Raw genomic sequence first — 21,246 nt, 5'->3', positions numbered from 1 at the left:
ATTTGAACATATTCTTTTTTCCACTATTACCCACTTAGCGCTACGAATGTCCAGTTGCATTTTCTAGAGACAGAGTGTTTCAAAACTGCTCAATCAAAAGTATGGTTTAACTCTGTTAGCTGAATGCTCAGATCAGAAAGATGTTTCACAGAATGCTTCTGTGTAGTTTATATTTGAATATATTCCTTTTTCCACTACTACGCTCTTAGCGCTCCAAATGTCCAGTTGCATTTTCTACAGAAAGAGTGTTCAGATATGCTCAATCAAAAGTTTGTTTAACTCTGTTAGCTGAATGCACAGATCAGAAAGAACTTTCACCGAATGATTCTGTGTAGTTTATATTTGAAGACATTCCTTTTTCCACTATTACCCACTTAGCGCTCCGAATCTCCACTTGCATTTTCTACAAAAAGAGTGTTTCATAACTGCTCAATCAAAAATATGTTTTATCTCTGTTAACTGAATTTACAGATCAGAAATCAGTTTCACAGAATGCATCTGTGTAGTTTTTATTTGAAGATATTCTTTTTCCCAATGTAGGCCTCTTAGCGCTTAGCATGTCCATTTGCAGTTTCTACAGAAAGAGTGTTTCAGAACGGCTCAATCAAAAGTAAGATTCAACTCTGTTAGTTGAATGCACAGAACAGAAAGAATTTTCACAGAATGCTACTGTGTAGTTTATATTTGAATATATTCCTTTCTCCACTATTACACTCTTAGCGCTCCGAATGTCCACTTGCATTTTCTACAGAAAGAGTGTTCAGAACTGCGCAATCAAAAGTATGGTTTAACTCTGTTAGCTTAATGAACATATCAGAAATAAGTTTCACACAATGCTTCTGTGTAGTTTTTATTTGAAGATATTATTTTTCCCAATAGAGGCCTCTTAGCGCTCAGAATGTCCAATTGCAGTTTCTACAGAAAGAGTGTTTCAGAAAGGCTCAATCAAAAGTGAGGTTCAACTCTGTTAGTTGAATGCACAGAACAGAAAGAAGTTTCATACAATGCTTCTGTGTAGTTTATATTTGAACATATTCTTTTTTCCACTATTACCCACTTAGCGCTACGAATGTCCAGTTGCATTTTCTACAGAGTGTTTCAAAACTGCTCAATCAAAAGTATGGTTTAACTCTCTTAGCTGAATGCTCAGATCAGAAAGAAGTTTCACAGAATGCTTCTGTGTAGTTTATATTTGAATATATTCCTTTTTCCACTACTACTCTCTTAGCGCTCCAAATGTCCAGTTGCATTTTCTACAGAAAGAGTGTTCAGATCTGCTCAATCAAAAGTATGGTTTAACTCTGTTAGCTGAATGCACAGATCAGAAAGAAGTTTCACAGAATGATTCTGTGTAGTTTATATTTGGAGACATTCCTTTTTCCACTATTACCCTCTTAGCGCTCCGAATCTCCACTTGCATTTTCTACAGAAAGAGTGTTTCAGAACGGCTCAGTCAAAACTAAGGTTCAACTCTTTTAGTTGAACAAACAGAACAGAAAGAAGTTTCACACAATTATTCTGTGTAGTTTTTATTTGTAGACATTCGTTTTCCCAATATAGGCCTCTTAGCGCTCAGAATGTCCAATTGCAGTTTCTACAGAAAGAGTGTTTCAGAACGGCTCAATCAAAAGTAAGGTTCAACTCTGTTAGTTGAATGCACAGAACAGAAAGAAGTTTCATACAATGCTTCTGTGTAGTTTATATTTGAACATATTCTTTTTTCCACAATTACCCACTTAGCGCTACGAATGTCCAGTTGCATTTTCTACAGACAGAGTGTTTCAAAACTGCTCAATCAAAAGTATGGTTTAACTCTGTTAGCTGAATGCTCAGATCAGAAAGAAGTTTCACAGAATGATTCTGTGTAGTTTATATTTGAATATATTCCTTTTTCCACTACTACGCTCTTAGCGCTCCAAACGTCCAGTTGCATTTTCTACAGAAAGAGTGTTCAGATCTGCTCAATCAAAAGTATGTTTTAACTCTGTTAGCTGAATGCACATATCAGAAAGAAGTTTCACCGAATGATTCTGTGTAGTTTATATTTGAAGACATTCCTTTTTCCACTATTACCCACTTAGCGCTCCGAATCTCCACTTGCATTTTCTACAAAAAGAGTGTTTCATAACTGCTCAATCAAAAATATGTTTTATCTCTGTTAACTGAATTTACAGATCAGAAATAAGTTTCACAGAATGCATCTGTGTAGTTTTTATTTGAAGATATTCTTTTTCCCAATGTAGGCCTCTTAGCGCTTAGCATGTCCATTTGCAGTTTCTACAGAAAGAGTGTTTCAGAACGGCTCAATCAAAAGTAAGATTCAACTCTGTTAGATGAATGCACAGAACAGAAAGAATTTTCACAGAATGCTACTGTGTAGTTTATATTTGAATATATACCTTTTTCCACTATTACCCTCTTAGCGCTCCGAATGTCCACTTTCATTTTCTACAGAAAGAGTGTTCAGAACTGCGCAATCAAAAGTATGGTTTAACTCTGTTAGCTTAATGAACATATCAGAAATAAGTTTCACACAATGCTTCTGTGTAGTTTTTATTTGAAGATATTATTTTTCCCAATAGAGGCCTCTTAGCGCTCAGAATGTCCAATTGCAGTTTGTACAGAAAGAGTGTTTCAGAAAGGCTCAATCAAAAGTAAGGTTCAACTCTGTTAGTTGAATGCACAGAACAGAAAGAAGTTTCATACAATGCTTCTGTGTAGTTTATATTTGAACATATTCTTTTTTCCACTATTACCCACTTAGCGCTACGAATGTCCAGTTGCATTTTCTACAGACAGAGTGTTTCAAAACTGCTCAATCAAAAGTATGGTTTAACTCTGTTAGCTGAATGCTCAGATCAGAAAGACGTTTCACAGAATGCTTCTGTGTAGTTTATATTTGAATATATTCCTTTTTCCACTACTACTCTCTTAGCGCTCCAAATGCCCAGTTGCATTATCTACAGAAAGAGTGTTCAGATCTGCTCAATCAAAAGTATGGTTTAACTCTGTTAGCTGAATGCACAGATCAGAAAGAAGTTTCACAGAATGATTCTGTGTAGTTTATATTTGTAGACATTCCTTTTTCCACTATTACCCTCTTAGCGCTCCGAATGTCCACTTGCATTTTCTACATAAAGAGTGTTTCAGAACGGCTCAATCAAAACTAAGGTTCAACTCTTTTAGTTGAACAAACAGAACAGAAAGAAGTTTCACACAATTCTTCTGTGTAGTTTTTATTTGTAGACATTCTTTTTCCCAATATAGGCCTCTTAGCGCTCAGAAAGACCAATTGCAGTTTTTACAGAAAGAGTGTTTCAGAACGGCTCAATCAAAAGTAAGGTTCAACTCTGTTAGTTGAATGCACAGAACAGAAAGAAGTTTCATACAATGCTTCTGTGTAGTTTATATTTGAACATATTCTTTTTTCCACTATTACCCACTTAGCGCTACGAATGTCCAGTTGCATTTTCTACAGACAGAGTGTTTCAAAACTGCTCAATCAAAAGTATGGTTTAACTCTGTTAGCTGAATGCTCAGATCAGAAAGAAGTTTCACAGAATGCTTCTGTGTAGTTTATATTTGAATATATTCCTTTTTCCACTACTATGCTCTTAGCAATCCAAATGTCCAGTTGCATTATCTACAGAAAGAGTGTTCAGATCTGCTCAATCAAAAGTATGGTTTAACACTGTTAGCTGAATGCACAGATCAGAAAGAAGTTTCACCGAATGATTCTGTGTAGTTTATATTTGAAGACATTCCTTTTTCCACTATTACCCTCTTAGCGCTCCGAATCTCCACTTGCATTTACTACAAAAAGAGTGTTTCATAACTGCTCAATCAAAAATATGTTTTATCTCTGTTAACTGAATTTACAGATCAGAAATAAGTTTCACAGAATGCATCTGTGTAGTTTTTATTTGAAGATATTCTTTTTCCCAATGTAGGCCTCTTAGCGCTTAGCATGTCCAATTGCAGTTTCTACAGAAAGAGTGTTTCAGAACGGCTCAATCAAAAGTAAGGTTCAACTCTGTTAGTTGAATGCACAGAACAGAAAGAATTTTCACAGAATGCTACTGTGTAGTTTATATTTGAATATATTCCTTTCTCCACTATTACCCTCTTAGCGCTACGAATGTCCACTTGCATTTTCTACAGAAAGAGTGTTCAGAACTGCGCAATCAAAAGTATGGTTTAACTCTGTTAGCTTAATGAACATATCAGAAATAAGTTTCACACAATGCGTCTGTGTAGTTTTTATTTGAAGATATTATTTTTCCCAATGTAGGCCTCTTAGCGCTTAGCATGTCCAATTGCAGTTTCTACAGGAAGAGTGTTTCAGAACGGCTCAATTAAAAGTAAGGTTCAACTCTGTTAGTTGAATGCACAGATCAGAAAGTATTTTCACAGAATGCTACTGTGTAGTTTATATTTGAATATATTCCTTTTTCCACTATTACCCTCTTAGCGCTCCGAATGTCCACTTGCATTTTCTACAGAAAGAGTGTTCAGAACTGCACAATCAAAAGTATGGTTTAACTCTGTTAGCTTAATGAACATATCAGAAATAAGTTTCACACAATTCTTCTGTGTAGTTTTTTTTGTAGACATTCTTTTTCCCAATATAGGCCTCTTAGCGCTCAGAATGTCCAATTGCAGTTTCTACAGAAAGAGTGTTTCAGAAAGGCTCAATCAAAAGTAAGGTTCAACTCTGTTAGTTGAATGCACAGAACAGAAAGAAGTTTCATACAATGCTTCTGTGTAGTTTATATTTGAACATATTCTTTTTTCCACTATTACCCACTTGGCGCTACGAATGTCCAGTTGCATTTTCTACAGACAGAGTGTTTCAAAACTGCTCAATCAAAAGTATGGTTTAAATCTGTTAGCTGAATGCTCAGATCAGAAAGAAGTTTCACAGAATGCTTCTGTGTAGTTTATATTTGAATATATTCCTTTTCCACTACTACTCTCTTAGCGCTCCAAATGTCCAGTTGCATTTTCTACAGAAAGAGTGTTCAGATCTGCTCAATCAAAAGTATGGTTTAACTCTGTTAGCTGAATGCACAGATCAGAAAGAAGTTTCACAGAATGATTCTGTGTAGTTTATATTTGGAGACATTCCTTTTTCCACTATTACCCTCTTAGCGCTCCGAATCTCCACTTGCATTTTCTACAGAAAGAGTGTTTCAGAACGGCTCAATCAAAACTAAGGTTCAACTCTTTTAGTTGAACAAACAGAACAGAAAGAAGTTTCACACAATTCTTCTGTGTAGTTTTTATTTGTAGACATTCTTTTTCCCAATATAGGCCTCTTAGCGCTCAGAATGTCCAATTGCAGTTTCTACAGAAAGAGTGTTTCAGAACGGCTCAATCAAAAGTAAGCTTCAACTCTGTTAGTTGAATGCACAGAACAGAAAGAAGTTTCATACAATGCTTCTGTGTAGTTTATATTTGAACATATTCTTTTTTCCACTATTACCCACTTAGCGCTACGAATGTCCAGTTGCATTTTCTACAGACAGAGTGTTTCAAAACTGCTCAATCAAAAGTATGGTTTAACTCTGTTAGCTGAATGCTCAGATCAGAAAGAAGTTTCACAGAATGCTTCTGTGTAGTTTATATTTGAATATATTACTTTTTCCACTACTACTCTCTTAGCGCTCCAAATGTCCAGTTGCATTTTCTACAGAAAGAGTGTTCAGATCTGCTCAATCAAAAGTGTGGTTTAACTCTGTTAGCTGAATGCACAGATCAGAAAGAAGTTTCACAGAATGATTCTGTGTAGTTTATATTTGGAGACATTCCTTTTTCCACTATTACCCTCTTAGCGCTCCGAATCTCCACTTGCATTTTCTACAGAAAGAGTGTTTCAGAACGGCTCAATCAAAATTAAGTTTCAACTCTTTTAGTTGAACAAACAGAATAGAAAGAAGTTTCACACAATTCTTTTGTTTAGTTTTTATTTGTAGACATTCTTTTTCCCAATATAGGCCTCTTAGCGCTCAGAATGTCCAATTGCAGTTTCTACAGAAAGAGTGTTTCAGAACGGCTCAATCAAAAGTAAGGTTCAACTCTGTTAGTTGAATGCACAGAACAGAAAGAAGTTTCATACAATGCTTCTGTGTAGTTTATATTTGAACATATTCTTTTTTCCACTATTACCCACTTAGCGCTACGAATGTCCAGTTGCATTATCTACAGAAAGAGTGTTTCAAAACTGCTCAATCAAAAGTATGGTTTAACTCTGTTAGCTGAATGCTCAGATCAGAAAGAAGTTTCACAGAATGCTTCTGTGTAGTTTATATTTGAATATATTCCTTTTTCCACTACTAAGCTCTTAGCGCTCCAAATGTCCAGTTGCATTTTCAACAGAAAGAGTGTTCAGATCTGCACAATCAAAAGTATGGTTTAACTCTGTTAGCTGAATCCACAGATCAGAAAGAAGTTTCACCGAATGATTCTGTGTAGTTTATATTTGAAGACATTCCTTTTTCCACTATTACCCTCTTAGCGCTCCGAATCTCCACTTGCACTTTCTACAAAAAGAGTGTTTCATAACTGCTCAATCAAAAATATGTTTTATCTCTGTTAACTGAATTTACAAATCAGAAATAAGTTTCACAGAATGCATCTGTGTAGTTTTTATTTGAAGATATTCTTTTTCCCAATGTAGGCCTCTTAGCGCTTAGCATGTCCAATTGTAGTTTCTACATAAAGAGTGTTTCAGAACGGCTCAATCAAAAGTAAGGTTCAACTCTGTTAGTTGAATGCACAGAACAGAAAGAAGTTTCATACAATGCTTCTGTGTAGTTTATATTTGAACATATTCTTTTTTCCACTATTACCCACTTAGCGCTACGAATGTCCAGTTGCATTTTCTACAGACAGAGTGTTTCAAAACTACTCAATCAAAAGTATGGTTTAATTCTGTTACCTGAATGCTCAGATCAGAAACAAGTGTCACAGAATGCTTCTGTGTAGTTTATATTTGAATATATTCCTTTTCCCACTACTACTCTATTAGCGCTCCAAATGTCCAGTTGCATTTTCTACAGAAAGAGTGTTCAGATCTGCTCAATCAAAAGTATGGTTTAACTCTGTTAGCTGAATGCACAGATCAGAAAGAAGTTTCACCGAATGATTCTGTGTAGTTTATATTTGAAGACATTCCTTTTTCCACTATTACCCACTTAGCGCTCCGAATCTCCACTTGCATTTTCTACAAAAAGAGTGTTTCATAACTGCTCAATCAAAAATATGTTTTATCTCTGTTAACTGAATTTACAGATCAGAAATAAGTTTCACAGAATGCATCTGTGTAGTTTTTATTTGAAGATATTCTTTTTCCCAATGTAGGCCTCTTAGCGCTCAGAATGTCCAATTGCAGTTTCTACAGAAAGAGTGTTTCAGAACGGCTCAATCAAAAGTAAGGTTAAACTCTTTTAGTTGAATGCACAGAACAGAAAGAAGTTTCATACAATGCTTCTGTGTAGTTTATATTTGAACATATTCTTTTTTCCACTATTACCCACTTAGCGCTACGAATGTCCAGTGGCATTTTCTACAGACAGAGTGTTTCAAAACTGCTCAATCAAAAGTATGGTTTAACTCTGTTAGCTGAATGCTCAGATCAGAAAGAAGTTTCACAGAATGCTTCTGTGTAGTTTATATTTGAATATATTCCTTTTTCCACTACTACGCTCTTAGCGCTCCAAATGTCCAGTTGCATTTTCTACAGAAAGAGTGTTCAGATCTGCTCAATCAAAAGTATGGTTTAACTCTGTTAGCTGAATGCACAGATCAGAAAGAAGTTTCACAGAATGATTCTGTGTAGTTTATATTTGGAGATATTTCTTTTTCCACTATTACCCTCTTAGCGCTCCGAATCTCCACTTGCATTTTCTACAGAAAGAGTGTTTCAGAACGGCTCAATCAAAACTAAGGTTCAACTCTTTTAGTTGAACAAACAGAACAGAAAGAAGTTTCACAGAATGCATCTGTGTAGTTTTTATTTGAAGATATTCTTTTTCCCAATATAGGCATCTTAGCGCTCAGAATGTCCAATTGCAGTTTCTACAGAAAGAGTGTTTCAGAACGGCTCAATCAAAAGTAAGGTTCAACTCTGTTAGTTGAATGCACAGAACAGAAAGAAGTTTCATACAATGCTTCTGTGTAGTTCATATTTGAACATATTCTTTTTTCCACTATTACCCACTTAGCGCTACGAATGTCCAGTTGCATTTTCTAGAGACAGAGTGTTTCAAAACTGCTCAATCAAAAGTATGGTTTAACTCTGTTAGCTGAATGCTCAGATCAGAAAGATGTTTCACAGAATGCTTCTGTGTAGTTTATATTTGAATATATTCCTTTTTCCACTACTACGCTCTTAGCGCTCCAAATGTCCAGTTGCATTTTCTACAGAAAGAGTGTTCAGATATGCTCAATCAAAAGTTTGTTTAACTCTGTTAGCTGAATGCACAGATCAGAAAGAACTTTCACCGAATGATTCTGTGTAGTTTATATTTGAAGACATTCCTTTTTCCACTATTACCCACTTAGCGCTCCGAATCTCCACTTGCATTTTCTACAAAAAGAGTGTTTCATAACTGCTCAATCAAAAATATGTTTTATCTCTGTTAACTGAATTTACAGATCAGAAATCAGTTTCACAGAATGCATCTGTGTAGTTTTTATTTGAAGATATTCTTTTTCCCAATGTAGGCCTCTTAGCGCTTAGCATGTCCATTTGCAGTTTCTACAGAAAGAGTGTTTCAGAACGGCTCAATCAAAAGTAAGATTCAACTCTGTTAGTTGAATGCACAGAACAGAAAGAATTTTCACAGAATGCTACTGTGTAGTTTATATTTGAATATATTCCTTTCTCCACTATTACACTCTTAGCGCTCCGAATGTCCACTTGCATTTTCTACAGAAAGAGTGTTCAGAACTGCGCAATCAAAAGTATGGTTTAACTCTGTTAGCTTAATGAACATATCAGAAATAAGTTTCACACAATGCTTCTGTGTAGTTTTTATTTGAAGATATTATTTTTCCCAATAGAGGCCTCTTAGCGCTCAGAATGTCCAATTGCAGTTTCTACAGAAAGAGTGTTTCAGAAAGGCTCAATCAAAAGTGAGGTTCAACTCTGTTAGTTGAATGCACAGAACAGAAAGAAGTTTCATACAATGCTTCTGTGTAGTTTATATTTGAACATATTCTTTTTTCCACTATTACCCACTTAGCGCTACGAATGTCCAGTTGCATTTTCTACAGAGTGTTTCAAAACTGCTCAATCAAAAGTATGGTTTAACTCTCTTAGCTGAATGCTCAGATCAGAAAGAAGTTTCACAGAATGCTTCTGTGTAGTTTATATTTGAATATATTCCTTTTTCCACTACTACTCTCTTAGCGCTCCAAATGTCCAGTTGCATTTTCTACAGAAAGAGTGTTCAGATCTGCTCAATCAAAAGTATGGTTTAACTCTGTTAGCTGAATGCACAGATCAGAAAGAAGTTTCACAGAATGATTCTGTGTAGTTTATATTTGGAGACATTCCTTTTTCCACTATTACCCTCTTAGCGCTCCGAATCTCCACTTGCATTTTCTACAGAAAGAGTGTTTCAGAACGGCTCAGTCAAAACTAAGGTTCAACTCTTTTAGTTGAACAAACAGAACAGAAAGAAGTTTCACACAATTATTCTGTGTAGTTTTTATTTGTAGACATTCGTTTTCCCAATATAGGCCTCTTAGCGCTCAGAATGTCCAATTGCAGTTTCTACAGAAAGAGTGTTTCAGAACGGCTCAATCAAAAGTAAGGTTCAACTCTGTTAGTTGAATGCACAGAACAGAAAGAAGTTTCATACAATGCTTCTGTGTAGTTTATATTTGAACATATTCTTTTTTCCACAATTACCCACTTAGCGCTACGAATGTCCAGTTGCATTTTCTACAGACAGAGTGTTTCAAAACTGCTCAATCAAAAGTATGGTTTAACTCTGTTAGCTGAATGCTCAGATCAGAAAGAAGTTTCACAGAATGATTCTGTGTAGTTTATATTTGAATATATTCCTTTTTCCACTACTACGCTCTTAGCGCTCCAAACGTCCAGTTGCATTTTCTACAGAAAGAGTGTTCAGATCTGCTCAATCAAAAGTATGTTTTAACTCTGTTAGCTGAATGCACATATCAGAAAGAAGTTTCACCGAATGATTCTGTGTAGTTTATATTTGAAGACATTCCTTTTTCCACTATTACCCACTTAGCGCTCCGAATCTCCACTTGCATTTTCTACAAAAAGAGTGTTTCATAACTGCTCAATCAAAAATATGTTTTATCTCTGTTAACTGAATTTACAGATCAGAAATAAGTTTCACAGAATGCATCTGTGTAGTTTTTATTTGAAGATATTCTTTTTCCCAATGTAGGCCTCTTAGCGCTTAGCATGTCCATTTGCAGTTTCTACAGAAAGAGTGTTTCAGAACGGCTCAATCAAAAGTAAGATTCAACTCTGTTAGATGAATGCACAGAACAGAAAGAATTTTCACAGAATGCTACTGTGTAGTTTATATTTGAATATATACCTTTTTCCACTATTACCCTCTTAGCGCTCCGAATGTCCACTTTCATTTTCTACAGAAAGAGTGTTCAGAACTGCGCAATCAAAAGTATGGTTTAACTCTGTTAGCTTAATGAACATATCAGAAATAAGTTTCACACAATGCTTCTGTGTAGTTTTTATTTGAAGATATTATTTTTCCCAATAGAGGCCTCTTAGCGCTCAGAATGTCCAATTGCAGTTTGTACAGAAAGAGTGTTTCAGAAAGGCTCAATCAAAAGTAAGGTTCAACTCTGTTAGTTGAATGCACAGAACAGAAAGAAGTTTCATACAATGCTTCTGTGTAGTTTATATTTGAACATATTCTTTTTTCCACTATTACCCACTTAGCGCTACGAATGTCCAGTTGCATTTTCTACAGACAGAGTGTTTCAAAACTGCTCAATCAAAAGTATGGTTTAACTCTGTTAGCTGAATGCTCAGATCAGAAAGACGTTTCACAGAATGCTTCTGTGTAGTTTATATTTGAATATATTCCTTTTTCCACTACTACTCTCTTAGCGCTCCAAATGCCCAGTTGCATTATCTACAGAAAGAGTGTTCAGATCTGCTCAATCAAAAGTATGGTTTAACTCTGTTAGCTGAATGCACAGATCAGAAAGAAGTTTCACAGAATGATTCTGTGTAGTTTATATTTGTAGACATTCCTTTTTCCACTATTACCCTCTTAGCGCTCCGAATGTCCACTTGCATTTTCTACATAAAGAGTGTTTCAGAACGGCTCAATCAAAACTAAGGTTCAACTCTTTTAGTTGAACAAACAGAACAGAAAGAAGTTTCACACAATTCTTCTGTGTAGTTTTTATTTGTAGACATTCTTTTTCCCAATATAGGCCTCTTAGCGCTCAGAAAGACCAATTGCAGTTTTTACAGAAAGAGTGTTTCAGAACGGCTCAATCAAAAGTAAGGTTCAACTCTGTTAGTTGAATGCACAGAACAGAAAGAAGTTTCATACAATGCTTCTGTGTAGTTTATATTTGAACATATTCTTTTTTCCACTATTACCCACTTAGCGCTACGAATGTCCAGTTGCATTTTCTACAGACAGAGTGTTTCAAAACTGCTCAATCAAAAGTATGGTTTAACTCTGTTAGCTGAATGCTCAGATCAGAAAGAAGTTTCACAGAATGCTTCTGTGTAGTTTATATTTGAATATATTCCTTTTTCCACTACTATGCTCTTAGCAATCCAAATGTCCAGTTGCATTATCTACAGAAAGAGTGTTCAGATCTGCTCAATCAAAAGTATGGTTTAACACTGTTAGCTGAATGCACAGATCAGAAAGAAGTTTCACCGAATGATTCTGTGTAGTTTATATTTGAAGACATTCCTTTTTCCACTATTACCCTCTTAGCGCTCCGAATCTCCACTTGCATTTACTACAAAAAGAGTGTTTCATAACTGCTCAATCAAAAATATGTTTTATCTCTGTTAACTGAATTTACAGATCAGAAATAAGTTTCACAGAATGCATCTGTGTAGTTTTTATTTGAAGATATTCTTTTTCCCAATGTAGGCCTCTTAGCGCTTAGCATGTCCAATTGCAGTTTCTACAGAAAGAGTGTTTCAGAACGGCTCAATCAAAAGTAAGGTTCAACTCTGTTAGTTGAATGCACAGAACAGAAAGAATTTTCACAGAATGCTACTGTGTAGTTTATATTTGAATATATTCCTTTCTCCACTATTACCCTCTTAGCGCTACGAATGTCCACTTGCATTTTCTACAGAAAGAGTGTTCAGAACTGCGCAATCAAAAGTATGGTTTAACTCTGTTAGCTTAATGAACATATCAGAAATAAGTTTCACACAATGCGTCTGTGTAGTTTTTATTTGAAGATATTATTTTTCCCAATGTAGGCCTCTTAGCGCTTAGCATGTCCAATTGCAGTTTCTACAGGAAGAGTGTTTCAGAACGGCTCAATTAAAAGTAAGGTTCAACTCTGTTAGTTGAATGCACAGATCAGAAAGTATTTTCACAGAATGCTACTGTGTAGTTTATATTTGAATATATTCCTTTTTCCACTATTACCCTCTTAGCGCTCCGAATGTCCACTTGCATTTTCTACAGAAAGAGTGTTCAGAACTGCACAATCAAAAGTATGGTTTAACTCTGTTAGCTTAATGAACATATCAGAAATAAGTTTCACACAATTCTTCTGTGTAGTTTTTTTTGTAGACATTCTTTTTCCCAATATAGGCCTCTTAGCGCTCAGAATGTCCAATTGCAGTTTCTACAGAAAGAGTGTTTCAGAAAGGCTCAATCAAAAGTAAGGTTCAACTCTGTTAGTTGAATGCACAGAACAGAAAGAAGTTTCATACAATGCTTCTGTGTAGTTTATATTTGAACATATTCTTTTTTCCACTATTACCCACTTGGCGCTACGAATGTCCAGTTGCATTTTCTACAGACAGAGTGTTTCAAAACTGCTCAATCAAAAGTATGGTTTAAATCTGTTAGCTGAATGCTCAGATCAGAAAGAAGTTTCACAGAATGCTTCTGTGTAGTTTATATTTGAATATATTCCTTTTCCACTACTACTCTCTTAGCGCTCCAAATGTCCAGTTGCATTTTCTACAGAAAGAGTGTTCAGATCTGCTCAATCAAAAGTATGGTTTAACTCTGTTAGCTGAATGCACAGATCAGAAAGAAGTTTCACAGAATGATTCTGTGTAGTTTATATTTGGAGACATTCCTTTTTCCACTATTACCCTCTTAGCGCTCCGAATCTCCACTTGCATTTTCTACAGAAAGAGTGTTTCAGAACGGCTCAATCAAAACTAAGGTTCAACTCTTTTAGTTGAACAAACAGAACAGAAAGAAGTTTCACACAATTCTTCTGTGTAGTTTTTATTTGTAGACATTCTTTTTCCCAATATAGGCCTCTTAGCGCTCAGAATGTCCAATTGCAGTTTCTACAGAAAGAGTGTTTCAGAACGGCTCAATCAAAAGTAAGCTTCAACTCTGTTAGTTGAATGCACAGAACAGAAAGAAGTTTCATACAATGCTTCTGTGTAGTTTATATTTGAACATATTCTTTTTTCCACTATTACCCACTTAGCGCTACGAATGTCCAGTTGCATTTTCTACAGACAGAGTGTTTCAAAACTGCTCAATCAAAAGTATGGTTTAACTCTGTTAGCTGAATGCTCAGATCAGAAAGAAGTTTCACAGAATGCTTCTGTGTAGTTTATATTTGAATATATTCCTTTTTCCACTACTACGCTCTTAGCGCTCCAAATGTCCAGTTGCATTTTCTACAGAAAGAGTGTTCAGATCTGCACAATCAAAAGTATGGTTTTACTCTGTTAGCTGAATGCACAGATCAGAAAGAAGTTTCACCGAATGATTCTGTGTAGTTTATATTTGAAGACATTCCTTTTTACACTATTACCCTCTTAGCGCTCCGAATCTCCACTTGCATTTTCTACAAAAAGAGTGTTTCATAACTGCTCAATCAAAAATATGTTTTATCTCTGTTAACTGAATTTACAGATCAGAAATAAGTTTCACAGAATGCATCTGTGTAGTTTTTATTTGAAGATATTCTTTTTCCCAATGTAGGCCTCTTAGCGCTTAGCATGTCCAATTGCAGTTTCTACAGAAAGAGTGTTTCAGATCGGCTCAATCAAAAGTAAGGTTCAACTCTGTTAGTTGAATGCACAGAACAGAAAGAATTTTCACAGAATGCTACTGTGTAGTTTATATTTGAATATTTTCCTTTTTCCACTATTACCCTCTTAGCGCTCCGAATGTCCACTTGCATTTCCTACATAAAGAGTGTTCAGAACTGCGCAATCAAAAGTATGGTTTAACTCTGTTAGCTTAATGAACATATCAGAAATAAGTTTCACACAATGCTTCTGTGTAGTTTTTATTTTAAGGTATTATTTTTCCCAATATAGGCCTCTTAGCGCTCAGAATGTCCAATTGCAGTTTCTACAGAAAGAGTGTTTCAGAAAGGCTCAATCAAAAGTAAGGTTCAACTCTGTTAGTTGAATGCACAGAACAGAAAGAAGTTTCATACAATGCTTCTGTGTAGTTTATATTTGAACATATTCTTTTTTCCACTATTACCCACTTGGCGCTACGAATGTCCACTTGCATTTTCTACAGACAGAGTGTTTCAAAACTGCTCAATCAAAAGTATGGTTTAACTCTGTTAGCTGAATGCTCAGATCAGAAAGAAGTTTCACAGAATGCTTCTGTGTAGTTTATATTTGAATATATTCCTTTTTCCACTACTACTCTCTTAGCGCTCCAAATGTCCAGTTGCATTTTCTACAGAAAGAGTGTTCAGATCTGCTCAATCAAAAGTATGGTTTAACTCTGTTAGCTGAATGCACAGATCAGAAAGAAGTTTCACAGAATGATTCTGTGTAGTTTATATTTGGAGACATTCCTTTTTCCACTATTACCCTCTTAGCGCTCCGAATCTCCACTTGCATTTTCTACAGAAAGAGTGTTTCAGAACGGCTCAATCAAAACTAAGGTTCAACTCTTTTAGTTGAACAAACAGAACAGAAAGAAGTTTCACACAATTCTTCTGTGTAGTTTTTATTTGTAGACATTCTTTTTCCCAATATAGGCCTCTTAGCGCTCAGAATGTCCAATTGCAGTTTCTACAGAAAGAGTGTTTCAGAACGGCTCAATCAAAAGTAAGGTTCAACTCTGTTAGTTGAATGCACAGAACAGAAAGAAGTTTCATACAATGCTTCTGTGTAGTTTATATTTGAACATATTCTTTTTTCCACTATTACCTACTTAGCGCTACGAATGTCCAGTTGCATTTTCTACAGACAGAGTGTTTCAAAACTGCTCAATCAAAAGTATGGTTTAACTCTGTTAGCTGAATGCTCAGATCAGAAAGAAGTTTCACAGAATGTTTCTGTGTAGTTTATATTTGAATATATTCCTTTTTCCACTACTACGCTCTTAGCGCTCGAAATGTCCAGTTGCATTTTCTACAGAAAGAGTGTTCAGATCTGCACAATCAAAAGTATGGTTTAACTCTGTTAGCTGAATGCACATATCAGAAAGAAGTTTCACCGAATGATTCTGTGTAGTTTATATTTGAAGACATTCCTTTTTCCACTATTACCCTCTTAGCGCTCCGAATCTCCACTTGCATTTTCTACAAAAAGAGTGTTTCATAACTGCTCAATCAAAAATATGTTTTATCTCTGTTAACTGAATTTACAGATCAGAAATAAGTTTCACAGAATGCATCTGTGTAGTTTTTATTTGAAGATATTCTTTTTCCCAATGTAGGCCTCTTAGCGCTTAGCATGTCCAATTGCAGTTTCTACAGAAAGAGTGTTTCAGAACGGCTCAATCAAAAGTAAGGTTCAACTCTGTTAGTTGAATGCACAGAACAGAAAGAATTTTCACAGAATTCTACTGTGTAATTTATATTTGAATATATTCCTTTTTCCACTATTACCCTCTTAGCGCTCGGAATGTCCACTTGCATTTCCTACAGAAAGAGTGTTCAGAACTGCACAATCAAAAGTATGGTTTAACTCTGTTAGCTTAATGAACATATCAGAAATAAGTTTCACACAATGCTTCTGTGTAGTTTTTATTTGAAGATATTATTTTTCCCAATAGAGGCCTCTTAGCGCTCAGAATGTCCAATTGCAGTTTCTACAGAAAGAGTGTTTCAGAAAGGCTCAATCAAAAGTAAGGTTCAACTCTGTTAGTTGAATGCACAGAACAGAAAGAAGTTTCATACAATGCTTCTGTGTAGTTTATATTTGAACATATTCTTTTTTCCACTATTACCCACTTGGCGCTACGAATGTCCAGTTGCATTTTCTACAGACAGAGTGTTTCAAACTGCTCAATCAAAAGTATGGTTTAACTCTGTTAGCTGAATGCTCAGATCAGAAAGAAGTTTCACAGAATGCTTCTGTGTAGTTTATATTTGAATATATTCCTTTTTCCACTACTACTCTCTTAGCGCTCCATATGTCCAGTTGCATTTTCTACAGAAAGAGTGTTCAGATCTGCTCAATCAAAAGTATGGTTTAACTCTGTTAGCTGAATGCACAGATCAGAAAGAAGTTTCACAGAATGATTCTGTGTAGTTTATATTTGGAGACATTCCTTTTTCCACTATTACCCTCTTAGCGGTCCGAATCTCCACTTGCATTTTCTACAGAAAGAGTGTTTCAGAACGGCTCAATCAAAACTAAGGTTCAACTCTTTTAGTTGAACAAACAGAACAGAAAGAAGTTTCACACAATTCTTCTGTGTAGGTTTTATTTGTAGACATTCTTTTTCCCAATATAGGCCTCTTAGCACTCAGAATGTCCAATTGCAGTTTCTACAGAAAGAGTGTTTCAGAACGGCTCAATCAGAAGTAAGGTTCAACTCTGTTAGTTGAATGCACAGAACAGAAAGAAGTTTCATACAATGCTTCTGTGTAGTTTATATTTGAACATATTCTTTTTTCCACTATTACCCACTTAGCGCTACGAATGTCCAGTTGCATTTTCTACAGACAGAGTGTTTCAAAACTGCTCAATCAAAAGTATGGTTTAACTCTGTTAGCTGAATGCTCAGATCAGAAAGAAGTTTCACAGAATGCTTCTGTGTAGTTTATATTTGAATATATTCCTTTTTCCACTACTACGCTCTTAGCGCTCCAAATGTCCAGTTGCATTTTCTACAGAAAGAGTGTTCAGATCTGCTCAATCAAAAGTATGGTTTAACTCTGTTAGCTGAATGCACAGATCAGAAAGAAGTTTCACCGAATGATTCTGTGTAGTTTCTATTTGAAGACATTCCTTTTTCCACTATTACACTCTTAGCGCTCCGAATCTCCACTTGCATTTTCTACAAAAAGAGTGTTTCATAACTGCTCAATCAAAAATATGTTTTATCTCTGTTAACTGAATTTACAGATCAGAAATAAGTTTCACAAAATTCTTCTGTGTAGTTTTTATTTGAAGATATTATTTTTCCCAATGTAGGCCTCTTAGCGCTTAGCATGTCCAATTGCAGTTTCTACAGAAAGAGTGTTTCACAACGGCTCAATTAAAAGTAAGGTTCAACTCTGTTAGTTGAATGCACAGAACAGAAAGAATTTTCACAGAATGCTACTGTGTAGTTTATATTTGAATATATTCCTTTTTCCACTATTACCCTCTTAGCGCTCGGAATGTCCACTTGCATTTTCTACAGAAAGAGTGTTCAGAACTGCACAATCAAAAGTATGGTTTAACTCTGTTAGCTTAATGAACATATCAGAAATAAGTTTCACACAATGCTTCTGTGTAGTTTTTATTTGAAGATATTATTTTTCCCAATAGAGGCTTCTTAGCGCTCAGAATGTCCAATTGCAGTTTCTACAGAAAGAGTGTTTCAGAAAGGCTCAATCAAAAGTAAGATTCAACTCTGTTAGTTGAATGCACAGAACAGAAAGAAGTTTCATACAATGCTTCTGTGTAGTTTATATTTGAACATATTCTTTTTTCCACTATTACCCACTTAGCGCTACGAATGTCCAGTTGCATTTTCTACAGACAGAGTGTTTCAAAACTGCTCAATCAAAAGTATGGTTTAACTCTGTTAGCTGAATGCTCAGATCAGAAAGAAGTTTCACAGAATGCTTCTGTGTAGTTTATATTTGAATATATTCCTTTTTCCACTACTACGCTCTTAGCGCTCCAAATGTCCAGTTGCATTTTCAACAGAAAGAGTGTTCAGATCTGCTCAATCAAAAGTATGGTTTAACTCTGTTAGCTGAATGCACAGATCAGAAAGTAGTTTCACCGAATGATTCTGTGTAGTTTATATTTGAAGACATTCCTTTTTCCACTATTACCCTCTTAGCGCTCCGAATCTCCACTTGCATTTTCTACAAAAAGAGTGTTTCATAACTGCTCAATCAAAAATATGTTTTATCTCTGTTAACTGAATTTACAGATCAGAAATAAGTTTCACAGAATGCATCTGTGTAGTTTTTATTTGAAGATATTCTTTTTCCCAATGTAGGCCTCTTAGCGCTTAGCATGTCCAATTGCAGTTTCTACAGAAAGAGTGTTTCAGAACGGCTCAATCAAAAGTAAGGTTCAACTCTATTAGTTGAATGCACAGAACAGAAAGGAGTTTCATACAATGCTTCTGTGTAGTTTATATTTGAACATATTCTTTTTTCCTCGATTACCCACTTAGCGCTACGAATGTCCACTTGCATTTTCTACAGACAGAGTGTTTCAAAACTGCTCAATCAAAAGTATGGTTTAACTCTGTTAGCTGAATGCTCAGATCAGAAAGAAGTTTCACAGAATGCTTCTGTGTAGTTTATATTTAAATATCTTCCTTTTTCCACTACTACGCTCTTAGCGCTCCAAATGTCCAGTTGCATTTTCTACAGAAAGAGTGTTCAGATCTGCTCAATCAAAAGTATGGTTTAACTCTGTTAGCTGAATGCACAGATCAGAAAGAAGTTTCACAGAATAATTCTGTGTAGTTTATATTTGGAGACATTCCTTTTTCCACGATTACCCTCTTAGCGCTCCGAATCTCCACTTGCATTTTCTACAGAAAGAGTGTTTCAGAACTGCTCAATCAAAACTAAGGTTCAACTCTTTTAGTTGAACAAACAGAACAGAAAGAAGTTTCACACAATTCTTCTGAGTAGTTTTTATTTGTAGACATTCTTTTTCCCAATATAGGCCTCTTAGCGCTCAGAATGTCCAATTGCAGTTTCTACAGAAGGAGTGTTTCAGAACGGCTCAATCAAAAGTAAGGTTCAAATCTGTTAGTTGAATGCACAGAACAGAAAGAAGTTTCATACAATGCTTCTGTGTAGTTTATATTTGAACATATTCTTTTTTCCACTATTACCCACTTAGCGCTACGAATGTCCAGTTGCATTTTCTACAGACAGAGTGTTTCAAAACTGCTCAATCAAAAGTATGGTTTAACTCTGTTAGCTGAATGCTCAGATCAGAAAGAAGTTTCACAGAATGCTTCTGTGTAGTTTATATTTGAATATATTCCTTTTTCCACTACTACGCTCTTAGCGCTCCAAATGTCCAGTTGCATTTTCTACAGAAAGAGTGATCAGATCTGCTCAATCAAAAGTATGGTTTAACTCTGTTAGCTGAATGCACAGATCATAAAGAAGTTTCACCGAATGATTCTGTGTAGTTTATATTTGAAGACATTCCTTTTTCCACTATTACCCCCTTAGCGCTCCGAATCTCCACTTGCATTTTCTACAAAAAGAGTGTTTCATAACTGCTCAATCAAAAATATGTTTTATCTCTGTTAACTGAATTTACATATCAGAAATAAGTTTCACAGAATGCATCTGTGTAGTTTTTATTTGAAGATATTCTTTTTCCCAATGTAGGCCTCTTAGCGCTTAGCATGTCCAATTGCAGTTTCTACAGAAAGAGTGTTTCAGAACGGCTCAATCAAAAGTAAGGTTCAACTCTGTTAGTTGAATGCACAGAACAGAAAGAATTTTCACAGAATGCTACTGTGTAGTTTATATTTGAATATATTCCTTTTTCCACTATTACCCTCTTAGCGCTCCGAATGTCCACTTGCATTTTCTACAGAAAGAGTGTTCAGAACTGCGCAATCAAAACTATGGTTTAACTCTGTTAGCTTAATGAACATATCAGAAATAAGTTTCACACAATGCTTCTGTGTAGTTTTTATTTGAAGATATTATTTTTCCCAATAGAGGCCTCTTAGCGCTCAGAATGTCCAATGGCAGTTTCTACAGAAAGAGTGTTTCAGAAAGGCTCAATCAAAAGTAAGGTTCAACTCTGTTAGTTGAATGCACAGAACAGAAAGAAGTGTCATACAATACTTCTGTGTAGTTTATATTTGAACATATTCTTTTTTCCACTATTACCCACTTAGCGCTACGAATGTCCAGTTGCATTTTCTACAGACAGAGTGTTTAAAAACTGCTCAATCATAAGTATGGTTTAACTCTGTTAGCTGAATGCTCAGATCAGAAAGAAGTTTCACAGAATGCTTCTGTGTAGTTTATATTTGAATATATTCCTTTTTCCACTACTACTCTCTTAGCGCTCCAAATGTCCAGTTGCATTTTCTACAGAAAGAGTGTTCAGATCTGCTCAATCAAAAGTATGGTTTAAATCTGTTAGCTGAATGCACAGATCAGAAAGAAGTTTCACAGAATGATTCTGTGTAGTTTATATTTGGAGACATTCCTTTTTCCACTATTACCCTCTTAGCGCTCCGAATCTCCACTTGCATTTTCTACAGAAAGAGTGTTTCAGAACGGCTCAATCAAAACTAAGGTTCAACTCTTTTAGTTGAACAAACAGAACAGAAAGAAGTTTCACACAATTCTTCTGTGTAATTTTTATTTGTAGACATTCTTTTTCCCAATATAGGCCTCTTAGCGCTCAGAATGTCCAATTGCGGTTTCTACAGAAAGAGGTGTTTCAGAACGGCTCAATCAAAAGTAAGGTTCATCTCTGCTAGTTGAATGCACAGAACAGAAAGAAGTTTCATACAATGCTTCTGTGTAGTTTATATTTGAACATATTCTTCTTTCCACTATTACCCACTTAGCGCTACGAATGTCCAGTTGCATTTTCTACAGACAGAGTGTTTCAAAACTGCTCAA

The sequence above is a fragment of the Symphalangus syndactylus genome, chromosome 2, assembly GCF_028878055.3.
Source record: "Symphalangus syndactylus isolate Jambi chromosome 2, NHGRI_mSymSyn1-v2.1_pri, whole genome shotgun sequence".
Taxonomy (NCBI): domain Eukaryota; kingdom Metazoa; phylum Chordata; class Mammalia; order Primates; family Hylobatidae; genus Symphalangus; species Symphalangus syndactylus.
This window is presented reverse-complemented; position numbering follows the sequence as displayed.